This window comes from Medicago sativa, chromosome 4 (assembly GCF_051527215.1).
Source record: "Medicago sativa cultivar Bolivia chromosome 4, Bolivia_mono, whole genome shotgun sequence".
Lineage (NCBI taxonomy): Eukaryota > Viridiplantae > Streptophyta > Magnoliopsida > Fabales > Fabaceae > Medicago > Medicago sativa.
The window spans coordinates 11,235,416-11,242,915 of NC_140752.1; the positions used below are offsets into that span (position 1 = coordinate 11,235,416).

At 28.4% G+C, this 7,500-nt stretch overlaps 2 long non-coding RNA genes across 3 annotated transcripts; one reads left to right on the plus strand and one right to left on the minus strand.

Annotated features, from left to right (window-relative positions):
* Window positions 1-909: 909 nt before the first annotated feature.
* On the minus strand, window positions 910-4,492 carry LOC146926291 (uncharacterized). Of its 2 annotated transcripts, XR_015034083.1 has the most exons (6): window positions 4,028-4,492; window positions 3,318-3,463; window positions 2,338-2,479; window positions 2,136-2,211; window positions 1,794-1,881; window positions 910-1,421 (listed from the first exon to the last, which is right to left on the minus strand). It is a non-coding gene; the product is annotated as an uncharacterized LOC146926291 (long non-coding RNA). The 2 variants fall into 2 exon arrangements; XR_015034084.1 differs by lacking the exon at window positions 2,136-2,211.
* LOC146926292 (uncharacterized) lies at window positions 1,340-2,141 on the plus strand. Its single transcript, XR_015034085.1, has 3 exons — window positions 1,340-1,444; window positions 1,541-1,567; window positions 1,848-2,141. It is a non-coding gene; the product is annotated as an uncharacterized LOC146926292 (long non-coding RNA).
* Window positions 4,493-7,500: the final 3,008 nt, after the last annotated feature.

Below are 7,500 nucleotides of genomic sequence, written 5' to 3' on the forward strand. Positions count from 1 at the left end.
GTCTTATTATGCACTTACAACACTAGATTTTTTTGATCACTATCTTCTACTTACCAACCCACCACCAGAGGCTGCAACACCATCAAAACCACCGTGTTTTGACCACTCAATACTCACCCTCACATCTGTATTTTTTTCTTCTTCTTTCTAAGCAAACCCACATGTATTTTTTTCATCTCAAATATTTTTCATCCCAAATCTTTTTCATAAAGAAGCTGCCTTTTTCAATTGAAACCTAGATTATGAATTGTCCCAAAAAAACAAAACCAGGTTGTTAAGATATTAAATTGACAAAGGATCTAGAAAAACAACTCAATATATCATTTTTTAATTAAAAATTAATTACTCATCTTCATGTGTTCTTCAAGTGATTCTTCATCATCTTCACCAATTTTTCTTACTAAAAAGTTCAGATCTAGAAAACTACAACAAGAAAATATACAGATCTGGAAAATCACCACAACAATAGAACCAACAATAAAAGGAAGTTGTGAAAAAATCAACTAAAATAATTCCCAAAAAAAAAATCCATAATGTTTATGCTACCATTTTCATTACAATTAAGATATGAATGGAACACGTGGTTTTGATGATGAGAACATTTGAAGTGTGAATAGTGCCAATGCGATGGAGATCAGCTTTATTATGCACTTACAACATTAGATTTTTTTTTGTCACTATTCTCCCATCTATTTAAAAAAATTGTTGCGATAGAAATTGGTGAATTAATAAATAACTTATGAGTTACTTATTATATGTTGAGAGCTGGGACCGTGAAGCTTTATGTTGGTGGTGGATGAGAGATGAGAGAGAATGGTTAGAGAAGATAGTATAAAAAATTCAGTGCAGAGAGTGTATGATAAGAGCATGTTCTTCTTTTAATCCTCTTTAATATAAGAACAAAGTATGTTGTGGAAAACTCAAATATAACCTTTAATGAATTTCTGCCACGTCGCCCTTTTGAGGGTAAATTTTGTCTTAATTTTACTTTTTCTAACAAGATTATGTCATCTAACTCCAATGATGTCATGTAACTATAAAGTTGAGTTTTACAACATATTGCAACACCTTTTCCTTGGGAACTAACCATATAGTTGCCTTTTTCTGAACAAATACACTTTGAGATAACATGTGATTCAAACTTTTCACATATATCAATGTTACAGATTGGAAATAGCTGTCAATTCTTTTTGGCTCTCAAATTTGAATTTCAAATTTCTTTTGCTCATACATAAGTTTTCCACAAATTTCATTCTTTGCTCACACTACTTATCTCTTTATCAACTTATTTCTCTCTCTACTTCCCTTTCATTTACTTCCTCATGTATCTTCTTCTATCATTTTGTTCTTCATTTTCCTCCCGTCTTTGTAATCTTAAACTCCAATATGTTTTTGCAGAAAAGTTGCAAGTTTTTTCTTCTCTGCACAACCAAAAAGGACACGGGTAAGTAAAATAACACCAATTTTGTATCTATACATATTCTTTTTTTATTCTGTTCATATCATCTTTAACTAACTGTCATGTTTTTTCTTCCTTTAGGTTCATAACCACACATTCTACAAAAAGGTAAACAAGTTTCTATTTTTCTTCAACTTCATCATTTTCAATATAGATGCAAGACAAAATTCTAATAACGAACATTAGTTAAGAGATGCAAAGTCTACATAGCAACATAAAATACATGTTATACTTTCTTCTTTCTTCTATAAATATAAAACAAAAGAAAAAATCCAGATTAATAAATTAACAAATTACAGCCATAAATAAATGATGAGAAATATTGTTACAATACCTTTTTGCAGATGAAATGAAGTTCTCATCTCTCCAACAAATGTTCTTTTTGCAGGTAACTCAAATGATGTTGTTGTCCATCCAAGAAACTACAAAGAAAGACATGCCTAAATAAACAATGACGAAACATAAAGGGGAGGGTTTTGAAAGAGTTTGATTATGAGAGTTTGATTATGATAAGTTTGATTGTGATATGTTTTTTTGTGTTATTATACCTGTTATGAAAAAATAAATATATAAGAAAAGTTTAGTTGTGATGACAAATGACATAGTATTGTTGTTTAAATTAAGATGATGATGAAGAAACAGAGATCCAAAAACATTTTCAAGAAGAAAATCTTACACTTCTGTCTTTAAGAGTTTTTGTTCACTTTTTCCTCTTGTACGTTTTTTTCTTCTTATATGTTCTCCTTTTATATCTATATATACGTATTTAATAAACTGTGTTAACAAATGCTCCAAAGAAAAACAGAATATTATTCTTTAAATTTAGAAGATGAAGAAGAAACGTAGATCCAAAAACATTTTCAACAAGAAAAACTTACAGTTCTCTCATTAAGAGTTTTTGTTCACTTTTTCCTCTTGTACGTTTTTTTTTTTACTAAGCTCCATTTCTATTCTTCCACTTCATTTTGCAAGAGATTTAAAAGTTGATCTCCTTTTTCCAGTCAACAGTAGACCGATTTCCTGTAAAAAAGCAAAATTCTTTGAAAATTATTATTTTTCCTAACCAACAACAAAAAATATCACATGTAATCTGGGTATACATACTTTATTGAAATTTTTTCTTCTCTGCGCAACCAACAAGGACAAAGGTAAGTAAAAGACAATAACACCAATTTTGTATCTACTCATATGCATTCTTTATTCTTTTTTTTTTATTACGTTTGTATCATATTTAACAAACTATCATGTTTTTTCTTGCTTAGGTTCATCACCACACATATTCTACATGAAGGAAATAGTTTGAAATGAGTTTGGTTATGATGTGTTTGATTGTGCTATGTTTTTTGTGTGATTATAACTGGTATTAAAAAATAAATATATAAGAAATATGTGATTGTTTTTTTAATAAAGGTTGTCGGAAGGAGGCTGCGGCCGGAAGCCGACCAAGGTTGAAGAAAGCTTAAAAAGAGATGAATTTGTTTTGGTAAAAACAAAATAAATAAATAATAAATGAATAGTTGATTTGTTATATTGATGTGTGGTTCAATGTTATGACATGCATCACATGAGAGTAGTTGAGAACTCTAATGTGTGATGACGAAACTTTCTTTTTATCATTTTCCATATATTAAATGAATAAAAAAGAGTTTTGATTTCTGACAAAAAAAAATAAAGTGGTGAAAATACTTTTTTTTTGGTATAATGTGAGTTGTGATTTCTGACCAAAAAATTGAGTGGTGATAATTATATTTTTGTGATATAATGTGTCGAAGGAACTTTGTTTTAGATTTCAATTAAACTTCAAACCAAAAAACACATGGTAGCTACAAAAGAGAGAAAAGGAAGGATGAGAACTTACAATAGCATTAACCGAACTTAAATTCATGTCATTACCACCAAAAAAGAATGGTGATTTTATTAAATAATATCTAAGCAAGTTGAGAGACAAAATGAGAGGGTCGATCAGAATTTTGTTGATATAAAGCTCAGAGTCAGCCATAGTATCTGAAATGAAGGGTAATAAACGATTAGCAGCAGAAGTAACTCAAATTTTCTCAGTGAATCAATAATCTTCGGATATGGACTAGACAAGGATTAAGGTCTCAATTAAACACTAGAAAGACACATGAATAAACAAGATAACATACAAATATTTTTCCTGGTTTTTATTTTATTTTTTAAACAGCATCTTTTATTAGTTTAGGTTTATATTTCATTTTGTAGATTTAACAAGGAAGTTCAGAGCTTAAATAAAATTGAACTGTCAACAACACCATACAATAGAGTCTGAGTCTCTATATCTAAAATTATTTATTGTTGATGTTACAAAATTCAAAGTGTTAAAATATTTATCTTTTTTGTACCAAAAAAAAAATATTTATCTTTTGTGAAGGAAAAGTGAGAACATATTGTTTTGCATGTAAAATTTGATCAAAAAATACAACACCATAATTTTCAGATTTGAGATAGATAAAGGTTGAGATCCTAAATAAAAATCAAATCTTTATGATTTGGGTGACTAAACAATGATAAATTAATTAATTATATAGTTAAACAAAATAACATTACCATGTCTAAAATGGCTTTACCAAGAAGAGAGGTGCATGATTTACCAAGAAAAATAAAGAAACTACTCCCAAACGGTGGTTGTCCGCGGTGGTTACCGGAAACGGCCTCTAAGTCCGGTAGTCTGAAATATCGAAGAAATAAAATAAAAAAAAGGGTGTATTATAAAGAATGGAGAGATTAGTTCGGTGGTGGTGCATCAAAACGGTGGCCGAAAATCACTTTTTAAAAAATGTGAAATTTTCAAGCTATTTCCTTTTGAAAATCTGATTTGATAGAAAGATAGAGGAGAATGAGGTGATGAATAATATGTAATTTTTTATGAGTAAAGGTCGCCGGAAAGATGTAGATCTGGTCGGAAGTTGCTGGTGGTGGTTGTTCATGGTGGAGAAGAAAACGATGTGAATGAGATGGATGGTTTCAGGCGAGTGATAGAGAGAGAGAGAGAGAGAGAGAGAGAGGAGGGGAAATATGTGAGTGATGTGGAAACTGATAGGTTTTGTTAAAAATAAACAAATTATTAAATAATATTAAATAACAAAATTAATATATGTGTGAGGTGTGAGGATTTGAGAAAGGGAATAGAAAGAGAGTACTAATGTGTAGAGATTTGGAGAGTGGTATAGCAGGTACGTGTGGTGTGGCAAATTTTTTAAAAACTAGCATTAAAACAAATTTATAATTAATTAATATTTTTTAATGGGACAATTAATTAACGAGTAAATCATGATTTTGGTTGATGTCTTTGAAAGTCATTTTTAAATTAGTCGTTGACTCTATTAATATTTTAAAAATAGTGTTTGTCAAAATTTTCTGAATTAAATTATTATCTTTGTGTTTTGTCACACGACGAGTTAAACTTTTGAAAAAAACAGAGGCTATTTTGAAATATTATAAAAAGTTTTTATATTAAATCTTTATCTCTATGTTATTGTCACATTACGAATGTCTTAATTGAGAAATTTTTAACAAAGACAAATATTATTTTGAAATATAAATAGAATGATGGACTAATTTGAGAGTGTTTTGAAAGGCAAAGACTAATTTGGTGGTTTACTCGTTAGTACTCCATCTGCCTCAAAGTGATAGTCGTTAAGGTTTGTACATGATTTTTATGAAAATAATTAATTATGGTGATTTCAATGTCAAAATTAATATCATTTACTAAAATACCTCTATTAATTGTAGTTAGTGGATAGTACGTCGGATGAAATTTAATAAATAAGAGCATAATAGTGGAAAAAAATATAAATGATGTTTTGATATTATAAAAAGTAATAATTATTTTAAGACAGAGAAAATAATACTAAAAAAAACGATTATTTTAAGATGGGGGGAGTATTTAATAGAGTTAAGAAAAATCAAACAGGGGTCCGAGAGCATAATTCATCATGGTCGTAATTGAAAAAAATCAAATATTAAGGATAGCTACAAATAACTTTGTAAATTCATAGAGCAACTATAGTATTTGGTGATAAATATAAATTAAGTATATTAATTATTCAATACATTTAAAATATGATTTTTTACTTATAATCATGATCGAAGGAAATACACTACTAAACACATATTCATTACACCATATTGATTCATGAACTGAAATTAATTATCTAACAAAAATATTTATTACATATAAACGAAAAAATTATTAGATGCAAGACAAGTTGTTCTTGATAAATATTTAAAAATAAAAATTAAACGTGGACAAGTTATCGTTGATACAAATTTTAATATAATTGTTAAATTATTAATTTATCAAAGACATTTATAGTTGGTACAAGTTATTTATAAAAAATTGTTCCTGCTAAAACATTCCTGCTATTTATAACGTCACCTCACTTCAATTCTATAACTATATTGAACCCTTATAATATAAAATGCACGAGATAAGTGAGCATTGACTAAAATCACATAAATAAATCAAATACACGGGATAAGATGTCTTTGACTAAACTAACCTTGATTTACATGATAAGTTGTCATTTTAAAAAAAATTGTTCATGCTAAAATGTTTAAACTATTTAGAATATCATCACCTCAATTCAATTCTACAGTGATATTGAACACTTATCTACTAAAATGCACGGGATAAGTGGACATCGAATAAAATTTTGTAGACAACTAAAATGCATGGGAGAAGTGCGCATGGACAAATTTTTTAAAAGTAACGTAAATGCACGGGATAAGTTGTCGCTGACTAAACTAACTTTGATACACGATATTTATATAAAAAAAATCCTGCTAAAAGTTTCTTCTTATTATGATGTCACCTTACTTCAATTCTATAATGATATTGAACACTCATAAACTAAAATGTCATTGTAGAAATGAGCATTGACTAAAATCTCATAAATAAATCAAATACACTGAATAAGTTGTCATTGTCTAAACTAACCTTGATTTAAAGGACAAATTGTGATCTATAAAAAAATGTTCCTGCTAAAGTGTTTAAACTATTTAGAATATCATCACCTTGATTCAATTCTAAAATGATATTTAAAAGTTATCAACTAAAATGAACGGGATACGTGGACATTGACTAAAATTTCAGAAATAAATCAAATGCATAGGATAAGTTTTCATTGACTAAACTAACCTTGATTTACAGGATAAATTGTCATTTATAAGAAATTGTTCATGCTAAAATGTTTAAACTATTTAGAATATCATCTCCCCAATTCAATTCTACAATGATATTGAACACTTATCAACTAAAATGCACGGGATAAGTGGACATTGACTAAAATTTCAGAAATAAATCAAATACACGGGATAAGTTTTCAATGACTAAACTAACCTTGATTTACAGGATAAATTGTCATTTATAAAAAATTGTTCCTGCTAAAACGTTTAAACTATTTAGAATATCATCGCCTCACTTTAATTATACAATGATATTGAACACTTATCAAATAGAATGCACGAGATAAGTGGACATTAACTAAAATTTCGTAGAAAACTGAAATGCATGGAAGAAGTGGGCATTGACTAAAGATTATGTAGTAACGTAAATGTACGGGATAAGATGTCACTGACAAAATTAACTTTGATACAAGGAACCAGTTATTATTTATAAAATGTTGTTCCTGCTAAAATATTCATGCTATTTATAATGTCACCTCACTTCAATTCTATAACTATATTGAACCCTTATAAACTAAAATGCACTGCATAAGTGAGCATTGACTAAAATCAGTTAAATAAATCAAATATAAGGGATAAGTTGTTATTGACGAAACTAACCTTGATTTACAGGACAAGTTGTCATTTATAAAAAAATTGTTCCTGCTAAAGTGTTTAAACTATTTAGAATAAATCACCTCAATTCAATTCTAAAATGATATTCAACACTTATCAACTAAAATGTACGAGACAATGTACATTTACTAAAATTTTCGTAGATAACTAAAATGCATGGGAGAAGTGGGCATTGAATAAAATTTCAAAAGTAACGTTAATGCACGGGATAAGTTGTC